Raw genomic sequence first — 27,250 nt, 5'->3', positions numbered from 1 at the left:
TTCTTGATCATTCATTCCAAAATATTTGACCATGTATAGATCCTATCTGGGGCACAAAGTTCCTGAAATAAGTAATAAAAATATAAAGTCATCTTGAGTACATTAAAAAAAAAAAAAAAAAACATGTTTCAACTTATGCTTGGGTCAATCTTCAGAAAATGATTTCAGGAATTTAGGTAGCAGGGATTTTACATAAAACCTAAGTGAATTGAAACATCCATTCTGATTTTCTGATTTGGGCCCTGTAAAGCCGATAAGAAGTTAGCCCTCAAGAACACAAATCAGAAATGGTACATTTCAGTCCTAAATATTGCGAAAGTGTGATTGGGGTCTTGGAGCAGTCAAGTCTGGTCCAGACTGCTTCCTTGTGAAGCCTTTGAAGCTTTGATCACCAAAGCTGCCATTACATCTTAAAATACTCTAAATGACTCGTGTATGGTTTGTTTCTTAGACTGGAAATGAGAGGGGGATAAAGTCTTTAAAAGATCAGGTAAGAATACATTTACCTGGTCATAGGAAAAGCAAAGAGGATGCATTTGAACGCTAGATTTGTGTAGTTGGACTGTGAGGGCAAAGTCTGAGTTAGTAAATTCATTCTAATCAAAGTAAATGACTATTGAAAGGTAATTTTTATAAGGAAACCTTGCCCTTAATCTTGAGATAATCTCACAGCTATTGTCTTTGTCCAGCAGTCTTGCAAAACTGCCCATCGCTGTTCCCCAAAGCCTGGGATTTCAATTTGCCCCAGGACTCAAAGATGGAATTCAAAGCAGTTTTCTGTCTTTACAGTCTCCCTTCAGTGAATGCATTTTATTAAAGTGTTTTATTTATTTATTTTTGGGAAGATACAGCTTGGTTTGCTTCAGATCATTAAAATGATTCTCTTTCACATTTTTAGATGTTAATAATTAGATGATTAGTGAAGTTAGGTAATAAGATTTATATTGGCATCAGTTAAGTTTATAGAAGGATTAAAATCATGGTGTCATAGTACCATTGCCAATCTGAATATGCCAGAAATATCTCGGGAGAATTTGTGTCAAGTGTTTATGCTCAATTAAAATTTATACTCCATGTTACTGAGTGATTGTCTCATGATAGCTTGGCACCATGAGACTGCAAATTTCCAATTTCAAGTGATAGGCATTGCAGTTTTCTATAGGACTATAGAATTACAAACTTTGAAAGGGAAATACTGCACTTTTTGGAAATGACTCTTAAAGAAATATGAGACACAGAACTGTCTCAACTTGGGCACAGCTAATATTTTCTGCAACACTGAAAAGCTATAAAGATACAGTTTTGATCTCCACTGGATAGATGCAGAGGGCAGCTTACCTTTATGCAAAGGCATGACAGACAGGAGCTGAGTCATCTCACCTACCTTTTCCCTTCATTTGTGTTTTTTTTTGGCAAAGTATCTATGAGAATACATTTCTCCCTTATAGTTTCCCTGACTTTTCCGGTGTCCATCCCCTTGAATCCTCTCTTCTTCACTTGCTATGAAGCCGAGGTGGAATTTTAAAACGCAGGCATCCTTCTTTATCCCTAGTGCCAAAGTCCATCGCGAAACCTTCACCATAGTCTTAACAGACCCTCTCACAAAGCAACAGCGTAAAAATATCCAGGGTTGCTGGAGGTGGGGGGCAGGGAGGAAGAGGGCAGCTGGTAATTGATGATTCCTCTAGGAATGCATGTCAGAGATTTGCCAGCGCCCCACTTCCACCCCACCCCCAAACTACACACCACTCAGTGTTCGGATGATGATAATGTACCTGGAAAGAAAGGCAGCCCATGCCGAAGCAAGCAGCATCAGACAGGGCGCCTTGCCATCTGCCCCACCTGCTGCATTCACGAGTCCATCTGGTGACTGCAATCGCTCATTGTAGGCCTCTTCTGAGGCACATTCGGGCTGAAAAGCAGGCAGTGTGAATTATTTAGGGAGCTAGTATAAATAAATAGAGGGAAAGGAGAAGAAGGGCTCCGGGAAGAATCTGTAAGAACCTCCTCCTGCTCCCTGAGCCCTGGGTGCTTTGGAATGTTCACACGAATGCAGGAAAGCATTTGATTTGCATAGAGATTTAGATGTATAGATCTTTGTGCAGATTACAAACCCAGGAGTTTTATCTAGATTTAGATAGCAGAGCTCAGCCTATTTTGCACTGAAAATATGGCCAGCTTCAGGTAGGGAACCTTTGGGGACTTTTCAAGATAAGTGAAACTGATGAAATGTAATATTTTTAGGCACAGCTTTGGCAGAAATAAAACAACTCTGTCCTTTCTGAAACTGATGATTTTTGTGTGTGGTGGGGGAGGGGGAGGTGGGGAATAAAACATTCGACTTTTTAGTGAATCGTGATTTATACGTATTTTGTTTTGTTTTTCTACTAGGTAAAAACAGTTAGAAAAAGATTGATGTTAATTTTATTTGTATAGGTGGCCAGTCAAAAATCTTTTGGGTAATTGCTACATACAAAACCCTGTAACTGAATTCAGCATGTCCATTAATATAAACTAAATATGAAATGAAAGCTTTAACCATAGAAATCTGTATAGGACTGTGTGTTTGGGGTCTCAATAAACCACCTAGAAAGGCATGTTGTAGGAATTACCTGATGAGTGCAAAAACAAAATACTTAAAGAAATGGTAAACTGGAGTTAACGAAATCATTTATACTAAAATAAGGAAAGTTTAAACATAATGGTTTTAAAAGACTTCCTGGTATCTCACAAGATAGGCTCTACAGGCCTGACATTGTCATTGAAATCTAGGAAGATCTAGTCTGAATGAAAATGATTCTAAATGAAAGTCCAGAACTATGAATGGCATCGGTAATATCCAGGGTTGAAACAAACTGTTCCTTTCTTCTTTCCTGAAAATCATAAAATATAATTTTGGGGTGAGGGTAGGTGCTTCATTTAAGTTTATGATTTTTTATGCATCCCCCTTATTTTTACTGTGTAGGTTCTTACAGATATATGGATAGTGTTATGTATTACATCTAACCTTTTTATGTTTTAATGGACAAACTTATGATAGAGCCATTAAAAAGAAAATGTGTTTGTGAATAGTTCCCCCAATTCTATCTGTCCAGAAAAGCAATTGGTGCTTATGTTCTAGAATAGACTAGACTCTTTAGTGTTCCTCTACTCCATCCCACTTGACTCAGTTCAGTTGCAAAGTAAATTTAATGGTCTTGCTTTTTTGAGCCAGTCAAGCTCTAGCCTTCACTTAAATAAGCAACATCTATCTGGAGCAAAACAGGCATGAAAAGGAACCATTCTGCTAATTTAAAATATAAGCAGCAACCTGCTTCATAGTTGCTCAAGTAAAATACTTTTTATTTCGAGGAAATATCTTTCTAACCAGTTACTTTCTAAAAAAATATTTGAGATGATTCCTTTTTTTCTGCCTTTGAAACCATTTTCCAGTGCCAAATAAAATGAGCTGTTTGTCATAAGCCAAGTAACTCCATAAAATTTAAAGGCATTAAGTTAAAATTCAGGAGCACTAGACCACACCTGGTTTGTGATCTTTCTCCTTCCTCTGACATCCCAGCTCTCTCTGCCCACCACCCCCAAGCCTCACGTTGAACAACACAGCCCCATCCCTAGCTTTGCTGCATACCATTGCAAAAATAAAACCCCCACAAAAGATATTTTCTCAGAATTAGTGACTTTTCATATATTATCTTTTCCTGGAAAACAAATCTATTCCTCCTGAAGGCACTTGGATACTGTTGGCTGATGATTGAATGCTTACTCTTTTGACAGGCAAAGGACAATGTTGAGAGACATGAATTAATTAGAAGTAACATGTGCATGGAAATAGTGATGGTTTAACTACAAGAGCAGGAGTTGACTCAGCGTCTAATTGACAACTTTAGGGAAGACTTTATAGATATTTTAGGCTCCATCAATATACAAAGTCAGGGGCTTCCCAGGTGGCTCAGTGGTAAGAGAATCTGTCTGCCAATGCAGGAGGTGCAAGACACCCAAGTTTGATTTCTAGGTCAGGAAGATCCCTTGGAGAAGGAAATGGCAACCCACTCTAGTCTTCTTGCCTGAAATCCCCATGGACAGAGGAGCCTAGTGGGTTCCATGGGGTCGCAAAGAGTTGGACACGACTGAGTGGCTAAGCACACACACAATGTACGAAGTCAAGAAGTATTTTAGAAAAAGTTTTTAAATATACCTATACAAGAACACAAGCTTTTTACCCATTGTCTTAATTACTTTTATTCACTTTGACTGGCTTTTTGTTTTTAAATTTTGTTCTTATTGAAGACTTGCAGGCATGGGTCTTCCTGAACGTTGTTTTATTATCCCCTTTTGTTTTCTGAGGTTAGGGTGTTAGAACACCTCTGATCTAATCGGAACAGGACCAGTTTTATATCATTTTCAAGTAATTTACATGCATATGATTCATCAGATCACGTGCTTGTGTCAACTTTGCCTGGGTTATGTTGTAACTTACTTTATCTTAAAGTGAAGTTGCTCAGTCATGTCCGACTCTTTGCGACCCCATGGACGGAATAGCCTACCAGCCTCCTCCATGCATGGGATTCTCCAGGCAAGAATACTGGAGTGGCTTGCCATTTCCTACTCCAGGGGATCTTCCTGACCCAGGGATCGAACCCAGGTCTCGCACATTGCTGGCAGACTCTTTACCGTCTGAGGGATCATGATAAAAAGTATATTTGTTTTGACAGGAAGAGTTCAGAGTTTTGTTGTTGTTCAGTCACTCAGTCATGTCCAACTCTTTGCAACCCCATGGACTGCAGCACACCAGGCTTCCCTGGCCTTCACCGTCTCCCAGAGCTTGCTCAAACTCATTTGTTTTGACAGGAAGAATTTAGAGTTTTAAGTATGTTTATTTCCACAAAATGGCAATGGAAGCTTAGTAAATGAACATGTGCTTGCTATAAACATCTCTTTTTAGCATTTTACAGATTCATTCTTTCATCTTCTCTCATAGGACCAGAAAATCCATAATCTAAATGTTAATTTTATTTTTATTTGATTGGCATTTTCATTGAAGGGTGTTATTCAAAGACATGAACATCAACTATTAAAGAAAACTATGTGCCCAAGTATTTGTCAGGAAATGTAAAAGAGAGATTTCATAATTTATCAAGGAACAACCCAGAAAGAAATTAATTAGTTTTATTACTTTCTTTTTAAGAATGCTGACTTTATAGTTATGTAGTCAACTGATGAGTATAATGATTTAATTAGAACCAAAATAAATAAATGTTACTAAAAGCCTTTGTATAACACATTTGTTTCAAAAGCAAATCTCATTTTAATGATTATTCCTGAAATTTGCTATTGAAAGTTTAGTCAAATCAGTTATATTTATGGAAGGCTGTGTTCTGTACTCTGTCAGTCATGCCTCATTCTTTGTGATCCCGTGGACCGTATCCCACCAGGTTCCTCTGCCTGTGGAGTTTTCCAGGCAAGAATACTGGAGTGGGGTGTCATTTCCTACTCCACTGAATCTTCCAGACCCAGGGATCAAACCTGCATCTTTTGTTTCTCCTGCCATGGCAGGTGGGTTCTTTACCACTGATACTACTTGAGAAGCCTAGCTGTTTTAAACAGTGCCCTCAATAGCAGTTATGATATTATTAATTATATGGGATAAGTAGCAAGTAGTAGCATCCAAGTTGCTTCTTAATAGCCTCGCATAAAGAACTTCATTATGCAATTCATAGGGAAGAAGAAGGATGTAACATAAATTACCAGTATTTTTATGGGCTCATAAGTAGGGAGGTAAGGTGACCATTTAGGGTTTCCCCAAACAGGGCTCATTAATAGAATGGTATTAATATTTATGTAAGCACTGAAGACAGTCAGCATGGCCTGGTCACCTTTCCTTGGTGTCTCACACCTGGCCCAGTCATGATGCCAGATTTCTCTAGATTAAACTTGGTTGTATTTGTTGCAAGAGAACCCATGGCAAGAAAGGAGACAGGTCTTCTGATGAGTGCAAACAGAAGGAGCAGCATGCGTGCACATAGAGCAACGAAACAGTTAAGAGAAATCTGCCAGGGCAACTTTCCTGCCAAGATCTGCCGAGTGTCCTGCTGTTCGTCTCAGGGTCAGAGTTTGAGAATCGTATTGGGTATAAGTTTTAAAATAGTGCATTTTATTTTCCGATGTAAGATATACAGTGGTACAGACTGTGGGTTTGGAAGCCAAAGAAATTTATGCTTTTACTTAAAGTATGTTAAGTTTAATGATCTAATAAAATAGCATGCAAAAAAAAAAAAAATGCCTGATGAAAGTGGGCACTCAATAAATATTTCATGCCCCCTCCTACTCTGCTCTTAATAATGGGTTGTTAGAAGCACTGGAAGGAAAGTACAAAACTGAGATTTCACTTCTCAAAGCCAAATTAGCTTCTTACCTCAACCGACAAATTCTGAAGTCGAAATGAGTCATAATAAGGATTAGTCAGGGAAGCTTGAATTGAAGCTATTTCTCCTGCACGTGTGAACTCCTTATCAATTCCCTACTACTTATAATTGCTGGATTCACTTTCTGAAATTAGCAGAGGGGAAAGCTAAGTAAAGACAGAAACCTAGCACCTTGCATTTTTTCTTCCCTGCCTAGAATGGTAGGGTAAGAATAGGTCTATAAAAACATAGTATTTAATGATGATTATTTAGGAGAAATGTCGAAATAAAACTATGAAAAAGAAAAGATAAATTCTAGCATAGTAGAGATCCTTTTGTCTTCAGTTTCTCCTATCTTTTAAAAAGCAAGAGAGGGGAGTGAACTTCCGGTCCCCTGTGGTTAAGGGGGGTCTAGTGGTTAAGACTCAGGGTTTGCAATGCAGGAGTCATGGATTCAATCTTGGCTGGGGAACTAAAGATGTCATATGCCATGCAGTGCAGCAAAAAAATTTTTAAAAACCAGAGGTATAGGTATCTCTCTTTTAAACATTGTAATCTGGCTTCTGAAGTTCCAAGTCCCTGAAAGCCTTGTTATGAGTAGTCTGATTGCCGAACTCATGGTTTTAAGAGTAAGTGAAGGAGTGTGTGTGTGTCTGTGTGTCTCGGAGGTGGTCCTTAATCTGTTTCAGCCCAGTTTCCTAAGGAAGGGTTAAACCAACTGGTTGAGCTGATGATTTTACTCTCCTGTGGTGATATTTTATTTATATGATAAAATGCTTGGAAAGTGATTAATTTGTCAGGGGAACATCTTGTTCCTGTAAATTTGCTGAATATGTAATAAAATTGGCATCTCATGGATGGGAGAAACGAAGATTTTTAAAAACCAAATTAGCCGAAAGATCTTCCTGTATTTCCATCCGTTTATATTTACTTGGATTTCTCCCTTTAAAAACAACAGCTTTGAAAGATTCCTTGCTTGAAGTTAGGGGAGACATCTGAGCTGGGGAGGTTAAAAAAGTGAAAAAGGAGGGCGGAGGTAATGTAAGAAGAGAGATGGAACGGTGGATGCTGATGCCTGCTCTCTCCCTGCACCAACAATGACTGATACATCCATTAAATTTCAGCCCAGGCTGATTGACTGAGTGGATTTATATAAATTAAAAAATACAGGTCATATACCTTTTCTGATAGCCTGTAAATGAGAAATAGGAATTCCTCTAAACCTCAAAGGAGGAAATCCATAGGCGAGGCTTTCGAGTCAATAAAGCACTCCAGCATCAACTCTTCTTGCTGTGTTTGTACAATAAGTTTTAGTTAATAGACAAATATTATCCCAGCCTGCCCCCGACTTTCTCCAGCAAGAGGTAAATTGTAAATGAATCCACACCATGTTGAAGATTTTCCAGCTTTCGTTGCCGTTTGAACTTGCACTTTCCAGGAAGGAAGGAGGCAGACACCACCCTTTGCTCCATTTTCTTGGTGTAACAAGTGAAAATGGCATTCGTTCAGGAACAATGACTTTTATTCACGCTCATTCTCTCAGCACCATGTCCATTTGTCCATTGGAATGAGCCACTTATCATGCTTCCAGGTTTTTCCTCTTTCAACATCAAGAGTTATGAAAGGAAAATTCCATTTTTCCCTGGCCCTCCATGACAGGCAGGCTGAAGATTGTGGTCATTTGGATTAAAAACATATCCATCACCACCAGCCGGCAGGTTATTATGATGTCTCCTTTGAATATATGAATTTCATACACTGCATGTTGGAAGTCTAAGAATGCCAACTTTTTAGATAAATAATTATCCCATTGGTGATGTACAGCATACTGTTGCCATATTTTCTCCCTTTTACAGCATTCTTGCCCTCATCACCCATAACATAAATCTTTGACTTTCATATTTAATAAAAGGACTACGGTAACAACCACCCTGTGCTCAGTATAGTCAACCAATCACATGCCATCCTTCAGCCATCATTATTTGGGTTTTTTGCGGCTGATATTTTAGTAGACAGTCTAGCTTAAATTTGACAGCATATTTGATACAGCAGTGCAGGTAAATAAGCAGATAACCTTACTTATGTGCTGGCTGTGACCTCAGCACACAGCCTTCAGCTTTGTGAGGTTCCGAGGATAGAAAGATGGATGAATGAATAAAGTTCCCAACATCAGTCAGTGTTATTATCTGAGCTTGATAATCTGTCAGCTGAATTTTGGAGACTGGGGAGAAATATGGACATGTTGAGGCAGGTTAGGACAGGAATGACCATTTCTCAAGAGATCCATTTTATCTAAGCATCAATTCCCTCTGTCACAGAATCTTTGGTCCCTTAGGAATGGGAGAGAGATATTATACCATTGCTCCTATAGAAGTTCCAAGTGATAACACCGAGCTCCTTACTCCATCTCCTGTTTCTTTGATTTCCCTGCCATCCAATTTTATCTCTCACAGTGGATCCTAGTATCCTTGTCTGTGAAATTCATGTCTGTAACTGGCCATCACTTACTGTGAGTAAGTAAACCTGCTCATTTCCATTAGATATGACTCTGGAGTTCACATGTGGATGTAGATGCTCCAGGAGGAGACTTGAAATCGTGTATATCTAACTAGTTAGCTACTAGGTGGTTGTATTTACTGGCTAAGTCGTGTCTCACTTTTTTGCGACCCTGTGGGCATAGCCTGTCAGGCTCTTCATTCATGGGATTTCCCAGGCAAGGATACTGGAGTGGTTGCCTTGTCTTCCTCCAGGGGATCTTCCTAACCCAGGGATTGAACCTCTGTCTCCTGCATGGGCAGGTGATTTTTTTTTTTTTCTTTTACCACTGAACCACCAGTGAAGCCCAGCTACTGGATCAGTTCAGTCACTCAGTCCTGTCTGACTCCTTGCGACCGCATGGACCTGCAGCACGCCAGGCTTCCCTGTCCGTGAACAGCTGCTGGAGTTTACTCAAACTCATGTCCATTGAGTCAGTGATGCCATCCAACCATCTCATCCTCTGTCATCCCCTTCTCCTCCGGCCTTCAAACTTTCCCAGCATCAGGGTCTTTTCAAATGAATCAGTTCTTCGCATCAGGTGGCCAAAGTATTGGAGTTTCAGCTTCAGCATCAGTCCTTCCAATGAATATTCAGGACTGATTTCCTTTAGGGTGGACTGGTTGGATCTCCTTGCAGTCCAAGAGACTCTCAAGAGTCTTCAACACCACAGTTCAAAAGCATCAATTCTTCGGCACTCAGCTTTCTTTGTAGTCCAACTCTCACATCCATACATGACTACTGGAAAAACCATAGCCTTGACTAGATGGACCTTTGTTGGCAAAGTAATATCTCTGCTTTTTAATATGCTGTCTAGGTTTGTTATAGCTTTCCTTCCAAGGAGTAAGCATTTTTTAATTTCATGGCTCTAGTCACCATCTGATTTTGGAGCCCAAGGAAATAAAGTCTCTCACTGTTTCCATTGTTTCCCCATCTATTTGCCATGAAGTGATGAGACTGGATGCCATGATCTTCGTTTTTTTTAATATTGAGTTTTAAGCCAGCTTTTTCACTCTCCTCTTTCACTTTCATCAAGAGTCTCTTTAGTTATTCTTCACTTTCTGCCATAAGGGTGGTGTCATCTGCATATCTGAGGTTATTGATATTTCTCCTGGCAATCTTGATTCCAACTTGTGCTTCATCCAGCCCAGCGTTTCACATGATGTACTTTGCATGTTAGTTAAATAAGCAAGGTGACAGCATAGAGCCTTGACGTACTCCTTTCCCGATTTGGAGCCAGTCTGTTGTTCCATGTCCAGTTCTAACTGTTGCTTCTTGACCTGCATACAGATTTCTCTGGAGGCAGGTCAGGTGGTCTGGTATTCCCATCTCTTTCAGAATTTTCCACAGTTTATTGTGATCTACACAAAGGTTTTGGCATAGTCAATACAGCAGAAGTAGATGTTTTTCTGGAACTCTGTGGCTTTTTCTTTGATCCAGTGGATGTTGGCAATTTGATCTGTGGTTTCTCTGCCTTTTCTAAATCCAGCTTGAACATCAGGAAGTTTTCAGTACACGTACTGTCGAAGCCTCACTTGGAGAATTTTGAGCGTTACTTTGCCAGCGTGTGAGATGAGTGCAATTGTGTGGTGGTTTGAACATTCTTTAGCATTGCCTTTCTTGGGCTTGGAATGAAAACTGACCTTTTCCAGTCCTGTGGCCACTGCTGAGTTTTCCAAATTTGCTGGCATATTGAGTGCAGCCACATCACCACCAGGGCCCGTCCTCGTGGCTGGGCTCCGCCAGGCCTGCTTTCCAGGGCCACAGCTGCCCTCAAACACGCACATCAAGGGCAACACTGTGTTCCAAAGCCCCTGCGCAGTCCATTCAGCTACTTTGTATCAGTGATCAAGTCTTATGAGATGAACAGCACTAATTTTCCCCTCTTCCTGTTTTCCCTACATCTTTCTTCTTGGACTTTGGCTAAGAACAAGGAATGTTCCTACCTTGTCTGCTTGCCTTCTGAAAAGTGGTCAGATGTACTGTCATAGGAGAGCCACGCCTTAGCAGCAAACAGAGGAGGCAGGGGCTTGGGTCTTGAAGAGGCTGACTCAGAAGCTGCTGAGGTTGACAGCCATTGTGACTCATACTGTGCGTTGTTGAAGTCACTCCAGAGAGACATTCCTCATGGTTCTTGCTTGAAGACAATGTCTCTAGTGGTAGGTGTCACTTTTTTCCTCCCCCAAAGTGATCATTGTAGCTTTATCCGCACTTTCTTGTTTTATTCTTGTGATTAATAGCTAAGAAGGCCTAGTGTAGTTAAACAGTTTCAGAATTTATCTCTAACCTGAATTTTCCCCCTGACCTGTGTTAGACTAGGTGTCATCCACATGGAATCTGATGACAGGTGGAGGGGCTGGGGGAGGTTGGTGTTCTAAACCTCAGTATTTTCTTGCATGACTTTCATGCAGCCTGCATTCTTAGCATGGATATATTGACTTCTGAAACACATTTTCCTCTGGAAAAAGACTTCATTATTCTTCAGTGTCCATATCATTCTTGGCACATAAAGATTTGTAAACTGCTTCCTTTAAAGCTTTCCTGTGAACACCTAGCATCCTCCCTTCATCTCAAGTACTGAGAAGTTAAGGAGATCATTTTGGGTGATAGTGTGAGCTTATGTTGGTGAAAAGTCAGTACAAGTTAGAAAGTGAAAGTGAAGTCGCTCAGTCGTGTCCGACTCTTTGTGATCCCATGGACTGTACGCCTATCGGCTTCCTCTGTCCATGGGATTTTCCAGGCAATAGTACTGGAGTGGATTGCCATTTCCTTCTCCAGGGGATCTTCCCAACCCAGGGATCGAACCCTGGTCTTCCTCATTGTAGACAGATGCTTTACCGTCTGAGCCACCAGGAAAGCTCCCAGTACAAGTTAGAATGTGTTATCAAAGTGTTTAAACAAATGTAATTTACAACAAATCCCAAAGGCTGACTAGTTTTCTTGTGACAGCCCCAGGTAGGTATGGATTTATATTTCAAAAGTAGGTGCAGCTTAATGTTCTGATTTGATTATTGCAAAGATTAAAATATTTTGTCTCACAGATTTGTAGTAACACTTTGGATTTGCATAACATTTAAACTCTTCAAAGGTTTTCATATCTATTTTCTTTTTGTGTCTCAACATTTCTGCATTAGATAGTGTGAGCACTAATTAATACCTACATTTTAGTTAATAGATAGCTGAGACACAGAAAATTAATGTATATTAATTAATTACATATACATAGTGTATATGTAATATAATTAATATGTTTTGATATTAATGATAAAAGCTAATTGGTCTGGAAGTTCTACCTGGTATCTAGCTCAGGTTTTTCATGCTGTGAAATAATATAATTTCTCCTTATTAGAAGGCTCTAAATCTGTTTCAATTAAATAATAGTCATCTTTTAGCTTTTCCTTTCTATGGTGTAAATAATCTAGTATTTTCTAAGTCGCCAAGTAATTTTGACTTTTCAAAATTATCCTTTGTTGTTAGATGTTTAAGGGGATAAGGTACTTTTTTTTCTTTTTGTTTTATTTTGGTCCCATTTTTGTTATTTTGTATTTGTATCATCATCACAGATACATCATAGCACTTAACTGAGTATGCAGTTGTTTAAGAAATAGTATTGAAAACTAAAATCTTTAGAAGATAGTAGTTATATGTGTGACTACAGTTGACATGTTTAATTGGCTGCTATAAAGTATTGTTATTAAATCTTCGTGGTTCAGCATTTTGTAGCTCAGAGGACAAAATTTAGACAGAAATTTCAAGTTCAAGTTCCAGTTCTATGACAATACTGTTTCCTCATCTGTAAAACAGAGAACATGCTTGTCATACAAGTTTGTTTCGAGAATCATTGTGTGATTATAACTTCTTTTCTCACTGTTAAAAAGGAAAAAAAATCCTGATATCTTATTGAGATATATGAAATAATATTAATATTTCTTATGACCATTATCCTGAGAGCTCACCATACTCTGAGAAGTGGTAGAATGGAGGACCATCTATGCCTCAGCTTCATGACCTTGACTAACTGATATTTAGTGTTGGAAGTTTGGTATTTCAAGTAATGCCAGATAAATATAAGCCAGACATAGAACTTATGTGATGAGGTTTATAACAACATTTATAAAGAATAATGATGCCTTTAGTTAACATTGTGCCTTGCAGCTCATTTATTTATTCAACAAACATATTAAGTGACATATTCATCGAGTAGTTAATATGAGTTCAGCATCATACAAAGTGCCAAGGATACAAAGTCAAATGCACTATAGTCCATGTCTTCAAGAGAGATGTTAATTAAAAAAAAAAAACCTTTTTACTTTGATATATTTGTAGACTCACGTGCAGTTATAAGAAATAATACCGAGAAATACTATACATTCACCCAGTTTTTTCCGTGGTGAAAATGAAATGAAGTCGCTCAGTCGTGTCTGACTCTTTGCGATCCCATGGACTGTAGCCCACCAGGCTCCTCGGTCCATGGGATTTTCCAGGCATGAATACTGGAGTGGGTTGCCATTTCCTTCTCCAGGGGGACTTTCCCGACCCAGAGATCGAACCCGGGTCTCCTGCATTGTAGGCAGACGCTTTACCGTCCAAGCTACCAGGGAAACCAAAAATCCATCGGGAGCCTTCTTTAAACAAAACATAGAATTTATTAAAGTTGATGCTTAAGTATCTGCCATAATGGAATAGTTGACATGGTTCTACGGTAACGAAACAGAAGTTGAATCATCTAACATTTTTCCGTGGTAACCTCCTTCAATTATAGTACAAGGTCACAACCAAGAGGCTGATCCTGAAAGAGTTTACTGACTTTAGATCTCATCGTGTACACTCATTTGTACTTGTGTGTGTGAGTGCGTGGGTTTAGTTCTGTGTAATTTTATTGTAAATGTACGTTCCTCTGACCACCACCACAGTCAAGATAAAGAACAGTTCCATCACAAGATGGGCATTTGTTTTTGCATTGGTGATCAGTCGCTAAGTCATGTCCACCTGTGAACTGCAGCACGCCGGGCTTTTACTGTCCTTTACTGTCTCCCGGAGTTTGCTCAAAGTCATGTCTGTTGGTCAGTGATACCATCCAACCATTTCATCCTCTGTCACCTCCTTCTCCTCCTGCCCTCAAGTCTTACCCAGCACTAGTGTCTTTTCCAGTGAGTCAGCTCTTTACATCAGGTGGCCAAATTATTGGAGCTTACTTTATTTAAAAAAAAAAAAAAATATATATATATATGTATACTTCGTTAAAATCATTTTAGCTTCATCAATTCTCATGTATTATTTATGGATCACTGGAGGTGGAGAAAACTCTATTCATGATGCTCAGAATGTCTGCCTCCTCTTTTTTTCATTGTCTTTGCTACCATTTCACTTCATGTTCTTCTCATCCTTTATCTGGCCAGATAGAAGAGCTTCCGAAGTTGGCCTTTAAACACTGTGAGTTCAGAGATCTGGTCTGTTTGTTTTATCAGGTGATATTCCTGAAACACAATAGGGATGAATGACATGGACACTGCTGCAGTCAAAACTGTGTTTAATAAAAGCACAATATTGGTTACGTCTTTTCTCCTTAGAAGTCTTCAGTAGCTTCCCATCACCTATAAAATGGCATCGAATCTGCATATCATAGTATTTCAAACCTTCCACAGTCTGGCCAACCTACTTTTTGAACCTGTAGCAGATTCCAGATCCCCTATCTTGTTCTGCAGAACCACTCCCTCCTTCATTCTATGAGCCTCCCCTGCACTTCTGGATCATCCTCCTCCATCCTAAAATGGCCTTTCTCTTCTTACTCATTGAGATCGTTCTGAACTCAATAGCGCCTTTGCAAACAGTTGTTTACACTTCCTGTACTATGAGATATAGCTCCCATGTAACAGATTCAGCAACTGAGGTTTGTAGATAACATCTCAGCACCTGCAGTTAGTTTGGCACTGCTGCTGCTGCTAAGTCGCTTCAGTCGTGTCCAACTCTGTGCGACCCCATAGACGGCAGCCCACCAGGCTCCCCCGTCCCTGGCATCTCCAGGCAAGAACACTGGAGTGGGTTGCCATTTCCTTCTCCATTGCACGAAAGTGAAAAGTGAAAGTGAAGTCGCTCAGTCGTGTCTGACTCCTAGCGACCCCATGGACTGCAGCCAACCAGGCTCATCCATCCGTGGGATTTTCCAGGCAAGAGTACTGGAGTGGGGTGCCATTGCCTTCTCCGAGTTTGGCACTAAGGAATGACAGTGTTGGTGAACTCAAAGCCAAGGTGTCTAATTAAAAATCTTATAATCATTTACTAGTTCATCCTGTAGATTGTTCAGTTTCAATCAAATCTCTTACTTTGACCTAAGAAAATAGAAAAATAGATTTTCTATGTTTAATGTTTATCTCACAGATTCTTGAGATTGTGTGAACAACACGCTAATTTAAAAAAAAAAAAAAATTGTAACCCAGCATTTAAAGTCCACTACTTTTTGCAGATGTGACTTCGCGTTTTGTACATTCATTCACTAGCCCAGGCACGGTGTTAAATTTAGGAAGAGATATAGTGTACAGTCCTCCTCAAGAGGAGGGATGCAAACATAAGTATCCACGGGAAAGACAATGTGTTAAGTGCGGTTGTAGAAGTAGGCTGGTGGAATTATGGGAATATCTAGGGAAAGTGGTGCTGGGAAGACTTCCTGGAGATGTGATAACTCAGTAGAAGTTTTATTAATGAATGGGAGCTGACCAGATGTTGGAGCCAAGGGAAGGAGAAATGCATTCCAGGGAAAAGAGAAAGCTGGTTGGTAGGAAGAATTACAAGTCAATAAGCACTGCATGGAGGATCTGTAGTGGCTCAGCGGTAAAGAATCTGTCTGCAGTAGAGGAGGTACCGGTTCCATCCCTGGTTTGGGAAGATCCTCTGGAGAAGGAAATGGCAACCCATTCCAGTATTCTTATCTGGGAAATTCCATAGACAGAGGAGCCTGGCAGGGTGCAGTCCACGGGGTCACAAAGAGTCGGACAGGACTTGGCGTCTAAACAACAACAAAGCATTTCGTGTAAGAGGTACAAGGTGGGGAGAAGTGAGATTTAGGGTGGAAGAGGATTGTTTACCTGTAGGATGTGTATGGAGCCATTGACAGAGATAAACTTGGCTGAATTCATCTTCAGGAATGTACAGTTTTATTTATTTATTATTTCACACAGTTTTATTATTTTGCAGAAACCTCTTTTCAGGAAAACATGAATTAGCTGTACAATCACGTCATTTCTCCTTGGCTAAGTACTGAATGCTGTAACCTTCATGTGTATGTAAGTTAAAGAAGGGAAGAAATGTGTTCTGTGATTTATTTTCCTTCCCATTAAGGAACATCATCCCCCATCTTCCTACCTGAGGAGCATCTGGTAAATTGGTGTTGAAATCATTTTTAAATTGATGTAAGTCACTATGCAAGTTTTCTTTCGTGAAAGCTCCATAGAATTAGGCATTTCTTTTGAAATACATGATTTTAACTACTCCAGTTTTCTATATTGCACTTTTCCCCTGACTCTTTTTATTAAAACTGTGTTTATACTGATAATCTAAAAGATATTTTTAAAAATGAGATGACTCCCCCTCTTTTTCTGATTTCCACGTTTTAAATCCTTAATGTTTCCTTATTCTGTGTCCCATAATCTTCCTTGTTGCAAAAGACTTCTCCAGTGGTCTAGTGGTTAAGACTCTGCAGTCCCAGTGCAGAGGTCCTGGTCAGAGAACTAGGTCCCACATGCTGTAACTGAAAATCCCGCAGGCTGCAGCGAAGATTGCAGATCCCATGTGCTGCAACGAAGACCCGGTGCAGCCAAATAAATAAATATTTGAAAATTAAGTAAAATGTCAAAGAATCAAACCAAAAATGTTCAAAAGCCCACCATGAGTTACTTACAATGACACATGACCACATCACCGCTCCAATTTTGCCTATTTGCATAAGCCGTTTTGTCGTGAGCCCTGTCTTGGAGGAAGACGATGAGGAGTGAACTCAGGTTATCTTTCTTTACTTCCCAAATGTGCACATGGATCCACGGAATTATTTGGTGTTTACAGTAAAAAAAAATTTCATAAGTATTTAAAAAATAAAATATGAAAAGGTGTTTACCCAGATCAATAGAATATTATTTATTATAGGCCTAGTTTTTTTTTATTTCTTTTTTTTTTAAGTTGGGGGAAGGATATTTGCTTTACAGTGTTGTGTTAGTTTCTGCTGTACAAAAACATAAATCAGCTATGTATGTGCTTGGTCACTCAGCCGTGTCCAACTCTTTGCGACCCCATGGACTGTAGCCTGCCAGGCCCCTCTGACCATGTGATTCTCCAGGCAAGAATACTGGAGTGGGTTGCCATTTCCTCCTCCAGGGGATTTTCCTGACCCAGGGATCGAACCCTCATCTCCTGTGTCGCCTGTATTGACAGGCAGATTCTTTACCTATGAAAAGGGGGAAGAGAATCAGCTATATACTATATAAATATGTGTATATATATATATATATATATATACACATATACACACATATTCATATATCCCCTCCCTCTTGAGCCTCCTACCTACCCACCTCATCCTACCTCCCTAGGTCATCACAGAGCACCAAGCTGAGCTCCCTGTGCTATACAGCAGGTTCCCACTAGCTCTGTGTTTTACACATGATAGTGTGTAAACATTTATGTGTGTGTGTGTGCATGCTCAGTCATGTCCGACTCTTTGAAACTCTGTGGACTGTAGCCGTCCAAGCTTCTCTGTCCATGGGATTTCCCAGGCAAGAATACTGGAGTGGGTTGCCATTTCCTGCTCCAGGGGATCTTCCTGACCCAGGGATGGAGCCTGTGTCTCTTGTATCACAGGCAGATTCTTTATCCATTGAGCCATTGAGGAAGCCTAGTAGTGTATGTACATCAGTACTACTCTCTCAATTTGTCCCACCCTTTTCTTCCTCCTCTGTGTCCACAAATTATGGGCCTAATCTTAATTTCATCCTTTGTCCTGTTCATAGGTTAGAAAAAGATCTGACCTCAGAGTTGGAAACCTGGAATTTGGACTAAATTCTACCTCATAATTCTTAATGTCCTTAAATAAGTCATGTGTCTCACTTCCCTGACTCACTCAGTTCTTATGTGTAAGTCAAAAGTACAGGTAGGTGTTGATGAAGAATTTTCTAAGTCTGCCTGTTTAAGACTTGGGGCTTCCCAGGTAGCTCAGTAGTAAAGAATTCACCTGCCCATGCAGGAGACACAGGTTTGAGCCCTAAGTTGGGAAGATCCTCTGGAAAAGGAAATGGCAACCCAGTACAGTATTCTTGCCTGGGAAATCCCATGGACAGAGGAACCTGGCAGGCTACAGTCCTTGGAGTTGCAAAAGGGTTGGATACAACTTAGTGGCTAAATAACAACAACAAGGCATAAGAATCAATAGAAACTTCTATTGATAAATAGATAACTTCTATTGATACTAGATAGTAAGTATCTAAGAGTGAATTCTTGTGATGTGGTAAGTGTATGTTTAACTTCATTAGAAACTTCCAAACTGTTTTTCCACAACTGTCATACCATTTTGTACCCTGCCAGCAATGTATGTGAGTTCCAGTTGCTTTACATCCTCACCAACATTTAGTATTGTCGGTCTTGTGAATTCCTATGAATGTGAAGAAAACAAAAATTTCTTTTTCAACTGTAATAGAAACTCTAAAAATTATACAATACAAATTACTCTGTATAATTTAGGGATGTCAGAATTAGCACCTGGGGCTTCCCTGGTGGCTCAGATGGTAAAACGTTTGCCCACAATTCGGGAGACCTGGGTTTGATTCCTGGGTCAGGAAGATCCCCTGGAGAAGGAAATGGCAATCCACTCCAGCACTCTTGCCTGGAAAATCCCATGGACGGAGGAGACTGATAGGCTACAGTCCACGGGGTCGCAAAGAGTCGGACATGACTGAGCGACTTCACTTCACTTCAGAATTAGCATATTCCTTCATGAATATTGAAAATATTAAGTTTAATTTTCTATTATACCATTTTTAGAATCTCTAATCACTTATATGTATATATGACATCCATTGATGTTTCTATAGGAGATATATGTGTGTGTGTGTGCGTGTGTGTGCGTGCGTGTGCATATATAAGCATATTCTCATCTCCACTTTTCTTGTTTGTTACAATGTCATGAACGATTTATCTTCTTTCATAATCTACCACATTTCTTAAAAAGCAGGGTCTTATTGCTAGTAGTTGAAAATAGCTACCTAATCAGAAGATGCCATCAGTAAAGTGAGAGAATCTTTCCTAAAAAATGCATCTTTATGTAACAGATTTAGGATATCTTTTAAATCAAGTATGAAGATACTACCAGTTCAGTGACCAATTTTACATGTTAAGGTGTTTTTTTTATAAGGCATGTATTTATTGGTTTACAGTTAAGTCTGTCATGAAAATATTTTGATCATAACCTCTCCAGTGATTTACTGAGTGGTTGATATGACGTGGACCAACCAGCTAGTCTTCTGAGTGACTGGATTAGAGAACAAAAGGATGATTCTTCTAACGTTCATAGGAGAATGAGGTAGTGAGCCAGTTGACGAAATATGTAATCAAAACTTCTCACCCCAGGATTCAGACAGTGTCTCTTCTCATTTTGTAAAGTTCGCCTGTGGATCTTTACGTATTATTGCCTTTAGAGATGACAGCTTTTCACAGAGTTAGAAAGCAGTGACATACATTTAGCACTGAGTCTTTACTGAGGATGGTTTAATCCTTCTCTGATGCAGAAAGCACTTTATAATTTTATAGCTCCACAGCTTTCATTATTGTGAATGCCAGTTATTATGTTGGCTAAGAGCGGAAGTGATGTTGGATCAAGTCTGTGCTAACCGAACCTCGGATTGGGGGACATGGACATGTGTTTACCCATATACATCTCTTTATTTTAAATTATATATAAATTTTTCCATTTTCATTTCTTTAGGTTTCCCTTCAGTTTCCCCCCCACCCCCAGCCCAGCCTTCTCTACCTTTTCTGAATATATACATCATTCTCAGTTTCCTTAACAAAAGTACAATTTCAGGCTTTCTCTATGTGAAAACCATGACAAAGTGATTTTATAGCCAGTTCTGAAAGTGACTAAACTTGACAACAATTGTATTTTATGACAACCTCTCCTTTCATGTCCCCGACCTACTTTTATATCAGCATTTTTTTTTTTACCCCAAATGTGAACAATTTCATATCTCTGCATTGGCTGAAAACAAATCCCTTTACCAGGAAGACATTTTAATGGAGAAGAGCATGATTCACTTAAGCCACCAAGCCTTTACACCTTAACTCTATAATATTCAATTTCTCACTCACCAAGAACCAAAGCCATTTTTTTTTTTTTTTTGGTGGTTTGTGTTCCTAGGGGTTGGAAAAGAATTAGTATTATGGAACTAAACCAGATTAAGGGGGAATGTGAATTAGATTTGGTAACAGATGGTGCTGTGGAAATTAAAGGTTCTTTGCGAATGGAAGCGACAGCAGCTTGTTTCTCTTCTCTCTGTCTCTCCGTTCGGGCACTTGATAGACGGGTATAAATCACAACAATCCTGTCTTGACAGCCAATTTCGAGAATTTGATCTGGTTAAAGACATGGCTTTCCTGCTCCACTCCCCGAAACCTGCCTCTATTTTATTTTAACACAGCCCCTTGTCATATTCAGAAAAATGGACTCACCTGCCTCCCTGTAATGAAATTTTTCTTAATTACAGTTTTAGCTCTTCCGTGTTAATTACTTTTCCATTCAGCCTGAATTTTCATCGTATCTCTGAGGAATTTTTCCTTCTCTTTTTTCCCCCCACCATTTTTACTCATCATATGCTTTTGTTGTTTCTAAAGATGCTTTTCACTGTCAGAAGTTCTTGTCAGAGGCACTGTCTGAGAATCCTAATTATCAGAATCATTATTTGAGAAGAGAGATGCTTTCATGGGAAGTAGTAAAGTTATCAGATCAGAAAAATTGTAGAGGTGTCGAAAGCAGTCACCAAAATAGCAGATAGTTGAACAAAATTGCAGGAAAAGGTGAGTGACAAGGCTTTTTTTTTTTTTGGTTGATAAGAGCTGCAGAAACGTCTGCTCCATCAACTGAAATAAACCCCACCAAGTAAAAACGTGTGTACACAATGTGGCCAAACCAGTTTGCGTCTGTGTTGACCTTATGATGATCTAGGAAATCTGAATTAAAGTGCAGAGAATCTAAATGAGAGACACGAAATTCTGAACATACTGGCTGGACTCTTTACAACCAGACCCTCAGGTCTGACCAGCTTTGGAGACAAGAACTAAAGTTGCCTCTGTCCACATGCAAGTTTGAACTCACGACCTATTGAGGAAAAGAAAATAGAAGAAAGGGGGGAAAAAATCACTCCTGAAATGAAGAGAAGATTCTTTGAGCGAGCAACTAACAGTTGGTAGAAATGAAGCTTCCTACTGGCAGTCAAATCAAATGTAGTAACAACTCAAGGACTCCCCGCTGCTTGCTGACAGCGTGGTGTCACACACTGGGACAAACATCCACTTAAACACTGATTGCGGGGAATTGCCCTTTCCGCCAACGCCTCCTACCAAAAACGTAATGAGCAAGAAGAGAACCATTTCTAGGGGAAAAAAAACAACCAAGATTCCTGCTCCCCAGATTCCCTCTAATGATCACAGATCTATTTGTCCCTTTGTCACCCACTGGGAAGGATTACTCAGTTGAATGTCATTGCCGCAGTTGCATTTTTATGTGGCAAGTTGTTGGAGTACTTTTTCTTTCTCCTACAGCACACACACACGCACACACACACCCACTGCAAGTTGTTGAAGTACTTTTTCTTTCTCCTACAGCACACACACCCACCCCCCCATACACACACCCCCACTGCAAGTTGTTGAAGTACTTTTTCTTTCTCCTACAGCACACACACACACAAACACGTACTACAAGTTGTCAGAGTACTTTTTCTTTCTCCTACAGCACACACACACGCGCACACACACACACACAACCACTGCAAGTTGTTGAAGTACTTTTTCTTTCTCCTACAGCACACACACACATACACACAGTACATGCACGCACTCCCCTGATCTTCAACAGTGGCTGAGTGCAATGGCAGTCAAGGAAACAGACAGAAGTTTGGGAAGTGCGCTTTCATGCAGTAGCCCTTGCTCTCAGGTCTCATCCGAGTCACAAGCCAGTGTGGGTTTTATTTGAGTAAAATGTATATGTATATATGTATACATTTTAAAGGGCAGGAGTTATTTTAGAAAGCACTTCAGCACATCCTCCCATCTGACAAGTAAGAACGAAGATAGAGGATCAGCATGCCTTCGTGGCCTGCCTTAGGTCACTCAGCCCCAAGTCCCCACCTGGAGGCATACACCTCCTCCCTCCAGCCCTGTAAGAAGGCAGGGTTTCCTGAGAAATGAGAGAAACAGACCGAGTGTGGGAACTCTGGTGTCCTACATTTTTGGATCAGTTTTCCAGAACTGAGAAGATTTTAGAAATTTTTCTCTGCATGTTTGTCTTTGGGTCTTTGACTGACACACCACCACTGAGCCCTTCCTATCTGAAATCCTGGCCCCTCGGTGGCTTCCATTGGCTTCGCTCGATGGTGTCTCACTGCTGCATAATCCCTTTTACAAAATCCATTCTGCTACAGAACAAATCCTTCGTCATTTCTATGGCTTGAATTAAATGTATGTGTGTATCTATGTTATTTTTCCTTGCCTGCAAATAGTGGCTTGGGTCTTTAGGCTTCATCTTCTCTTCAGGCAGCTAGCTCAATGACAAGCTTTTATTTAAAAAAATAATACAGAGGAAGGAGTCTTAGGATTAATAATTAGCTGATTCCCCCTCTCCCACCCCTCCCCCCACTCTCCTACTTCAGCTGAACAGCACCTGATACCAACAGAACATCATGGTAACCTCTGCTCTCATACATCACCCCAGACCAGCTGCTTTTGCATCCAGATGTTAATTACTGCAGACTAAGCTAGTAAGTTAAAAGTATAAATATAGTTTAACTGCTGTCCAATAGGAAGAGATGTGGTTTACTATCTGCGGTGCTACCGTGACTCTCCCTCTAAGACAGAAATGTTCCTGTAAACGCAAAGCAACGTTTATTTCAACAAGGATTCCTTCTCAGCATCTAGGCTTTCTTGCTACTGTGATTCACCTGGTTTCCGGGGATGTTGCAGAGTTCCACTCCAAAGGAACTGGCCTCTCTATGGAGGCAGCTGGCTTATTGGTCATTGTAATCACTTTTGCAAAACATTTTCTTAATGAGTAAAGGGTGACATCAATACTATGATCTCAGTATCCTTACATCAACTCCGGATAGCATTCTTGTTTCCTGTTCCAGTGTAGCAAAGAGAATAAGAAAGGGAGATTCAGACAGCCTGAGCGCTCTCATTGACCTGGATTTGATTTGTGAACTCCATCAGTGCAGTGTGTGTGTGTAAAGCATCTATATTCGATTGTAATTTGTAAAGATCAGTGCATAGACTTTCTATGAGTTCAATGTCTGTTTATTTCTCCTCTAGCAAGATGCTGTGAGAAGGTCTTCATTTAGCTGTCAGTACCCCCTACTGCTGTGTCCGCTTTTTCTCTTCAGTGTACTCCTTGACTGCTTGAAAACGGAATTGTCTGAACACAAGCAAACTTTATTGATCCATATTTCTGTTTGAAAGACCAGAGATTTGTAGAAGGAGGAGACGATTTCCTTTCTCTAGAAAGCTTACTGCAGAGGAGGTCTGCTCATGGCGTAGTAAATCTCTAAGACCGAATAAATGTTACATTCAGCATATATCCTAAGCTTCATTTTGATGATTTATCTTAGGTTTTTTTTTTTTTTTCCTGGTAGTGGTCCCCACCTTTTGCCCAGGGCTGTTTCACTCTAGCCTGGGGATAGCAGTCTGGTCAGCACTTGGGCATTTCCTACATCAAGACATAGGGTACACAATTCTAAAGCCCTCCTGTCCTCTGACTTTGGGTCCCAGGAGAGTAACCCGTATAAAGAAAGAAGTCTTCTTAGAGACTGGAGATAAAAATGCTTGTTTTGCATCTGTTATGCATCTAAGTTTCTGACTAGACATTTCTTGTCTTCTGACATCCATAGGTGACCAGGACTTGGGCAGTGGTGAGGATATAGTTAATTAAGCTGCATTAGGGCAAATATACACACTTGTTAAGACACTTAATTTGCCTCAATAATATTGATTACATGGCAGAAGTTTGTTTAAACTGGTATTTTCCCCCTACTGTTCAGTCCTTGAAGGCAATCTGTATAATAGCTAATAGCCATCATCAGTTAAATATCATGTTAGTTATAAAGTAATGTCATAAGAATTGATTTGGACTTGGCAGTGGAGGAGAAGTCTTCCTTCAAAGCCGATGTAGGTGATTAGCCAGAGTTTTAAGCAGAATCACGGTTCGTATAAACTGTGTATATTTTATAGACTTAAAGCTGCTCTATATTACATGAGTGCCCATTATATTAAAGAAAAGCTCAGACAGTTAATAATGCAAAACATCATGTATGCAATTACCCTGCATTATTATGCATTTAACAGTTTTTATTGATTTGCCAGTAGCTCACTTACTGTATTTAGAGCTATAAACGAGGGATGCTCACCCCCAGATTGAAATAGGTCCAGGAAAACAAGCTAAGGATGAATTACACTACTAAGCACCTCAGCATCAGATCGAATCCTTAAATACAGAAACTGTCAACAGCCATAATGAGCAACATACTGTGATACCACAGAACCATTTCTTTTCCCATTAATAAAGTTTATCAACCAGGAAGCATCAGAAATCACCTGGCAATACAAATGGAAGCAGTTGGGATTTCCTACATCCAAAGTAGTACATGGTGATGGGTCTGGCTGGTATGGCGTAGTAAGATAGGGATGCTGGCATTTCCTGACCCGTACAGTTTAGAACACCCCAAAGTCCCATGGATGGAGGAGCCTGGTAGGCTGCAGTCTGTGGGGTCGCTAAGAGTTGGGCATGACTGAGCGACTTCTTTCACTTTTCACTTTGCTGCATTGGAGAAGGAAATGGCAACCCACTCCAGTGTTCTTGCCTTGAGAATCCCAGGGACAGGGGAGCCTAGTGGGCTGCCCTCTATGGGGTCGCACAGAGTCAGACACGACTGAAGCGACTTAGCAGCAGCAGCAGCAGTGTTACTACCGCATTTCTCTTTACCGAAAAGGAATATAATCCGTTTCCCTCTGTTTTAGGTACAACCGCAGAAGGAGAGGCACAGGGTTTTATAGGTGTTTCTCTACCTTCAATTGGATGGCCAACCATCCTGGTTTGTCTGGGATGGAGGGAGTCCTAGGATGTGGCATTTCAGTGACCATACCAGGATAGTTGACAGACCTAGTTTCAGAGGAAAATTGGATAAGAAAAGATCACTGAACTCTGCAGTCTTAAAAGCAGAGTTTCAACGAAGTCCTTCATGGTCATGGTTCAGCCCTAGGTATGAAGTTATATCAGAGCTTCCCTGATGGCTCAGCAGTAAAGAATCCACCTGCAATGCAGGAGATTCAGGAGATGTGGGTCCGATCCCTGGTCGGGAAGATCCCCTGGAGGAGGAAATGGCAACCCACTCCCATATTCTTGCCTGAGAAATTCCATGGGCAGAGGAGCCTGGCGGGCTGCAGTCCAAGGGGTCTCAAAGAGTTGGACATGACTGAGCGATTGAACACCCACACACACACTCACACACAAAGTTACATTCCTGGGTGTGTTCCTTTCAACAACTCACCAGAAATGAGTTGCAGGTCTCCTTTTTTGTCCTAAATTTTTTTGCTTGGTAAAGGCTTTGATAGAATTGGCAAAGGGTTTGGCTTAGATAGAAGCTCTGATTTGTCATTTGAAGGAGCTAGCCCCTGGTTCTCATACAGCTTAGCTACATCTCCCAGTGACTCAAGCACCAGCTTTGTGAGGAGCTGTTTGGTTACTGTTGTTCTTGACAGACTAAATTGCAAAGAATCTTTTATTTATTTAACCATTGTAAAATTTAATTTCAGTGACCAGCTGAATAGGAGAAAAATAAAATTGCACTGGGGCGAAATCAAAATAGGACAGTTGGAGAGTGACGTGACGTTGCTGTTCTGGAACTTGAAAAGGTTTTTACCTTGGCCATTTCATGCTAGTATTACTTGCACAGAATCTTTTAGACTAAATGCTCAAGTTACTTGTTCAAACAATCAAGAACTGGCCACTACATCCTTGTGATTCTCATAGGCAGACGTTTCTTGCGTTAGATGGACCTCAGCGTTTATTAAAGAAGACCTAAAATGATACCTGTGTGTGTGTGCGTGCGTACATGCGCATGTTTTAATCTTTCTGAGCGTGTGAATCATGATGTACGGTTCTTTCTTTACAATTAATGATCTCCTTCTGTTGGGTTAACCAGGCAGACCTGGAGATATTTCTTATTAAAAGAAAAAATCCTCTGTCTTCTTTCCCCAACTAAGCCAGTGTACCTTAATGCAATGATGATATGTTAGACCCAGCAGTTGTCAAAGCAGCGTATTACTGTGATGCCATAATGACACCCTGTCTCTGTAAAGTAGTCATGTTTTCTCAAATCACACGTTGCACCGTTGATTTCTGACATGACACTTCATTCCGTTGCTTTCTCTTTCTTCAGCATCATCATTCTCTGACAATAGCAGCTGGTGCCCATTTTGTTACTAAGTGATTCACATTTTGCCACTTTAGGAGAGTGCAATTAATTGAAGCAGGGAGGGAAAAAAAAAAGCTCATTGTAAAGTGGAGTGCTTGAAGTTCTAACTCAGACTCTGCCAGGGAGCTGCTGGGGTTATAGGCTTTGAAGCCTGGGCTTCTGGGGTCTGCAGCCTTAGTCTTGGAGGTTTTCTTCTGAAAGCATAAAAGCAAAACCCCAAACCTATAGGCTCATAAAAGCTTCTTATTTTTTGAAAGAAAAGTATTGAAATATTCAATCGGGTGATTTCAGCTGGTAGAAAATTGACCAGTTCTTAGAGATTTGTTCCCATTTTGAATAGGTAAGTGATGAGTGATTGGACTTGAGCACCTTGCTTTTCAACCCTGACTCAGAGAATTAAGGATTTTTTTTGGCCACCCCACACAGCAGGTAGGTATTTGGTCCCTGATCAGAGTCGAACCCATGCCCCCTGCGTTGGAAGTGGATTCTTTAACCACTGAACTAGCAGGAAAGTCACAGGTTCTGTCTTCTCTCTCTCTTCTTATTTGTAAACTTGCAGGTTTGCTGGCTTCATTGTTAATACATAAAAATTTGGGA

At 40.2% G+C, this 27,250-nt stretch overlaps 1 protein-coding gene across 7 annotated transcripts in view; it reads left to right on the top strand.

Annotated features, from left to right (window-relative positions):
* The window catches only part of ESRRG (estrogen related receptor gamma), a 696,017-nt gene that overhangs the window by 465,855 nt on the left and 202,912 nt on the right, over window positions 1–27,250 (top strand). Inside the window, exon 1 of one of the 7 annotated variants that reach the window (XM_059875663.1) lies at window positions 10,990–11,095. The exons of the other annotated variants lie outside the window; for them this stretch is intronic. The gene's annotated coding sequence lies outside the window, so the exon portion shown is untranslated. Of the gene's footprint in view, window positions 1–10,989; window positions 11,096–27,250 lie in introns of those variants that run through there. 7 annotated transcript variants of the gene reach the window in all.

Source organism: Bos taurus, chromosome 16 (assembly GCF_002263795.3).
Source record: "Bos taurus isolate L1 Dominette 01449 registration number 42190680 breed Hereford chromosome 16, ARS-UCD2.0, whole genome shotgun sequence".
Lineage (NCBI taxonomy): Eukaryota > Metazoa > Chordata > Mammalia > Artiodactyla > Bovidae > Bos > Bos taurus.
This window is presented reverse-complemented; position numbering and strand designations above follow the sequence as displayed.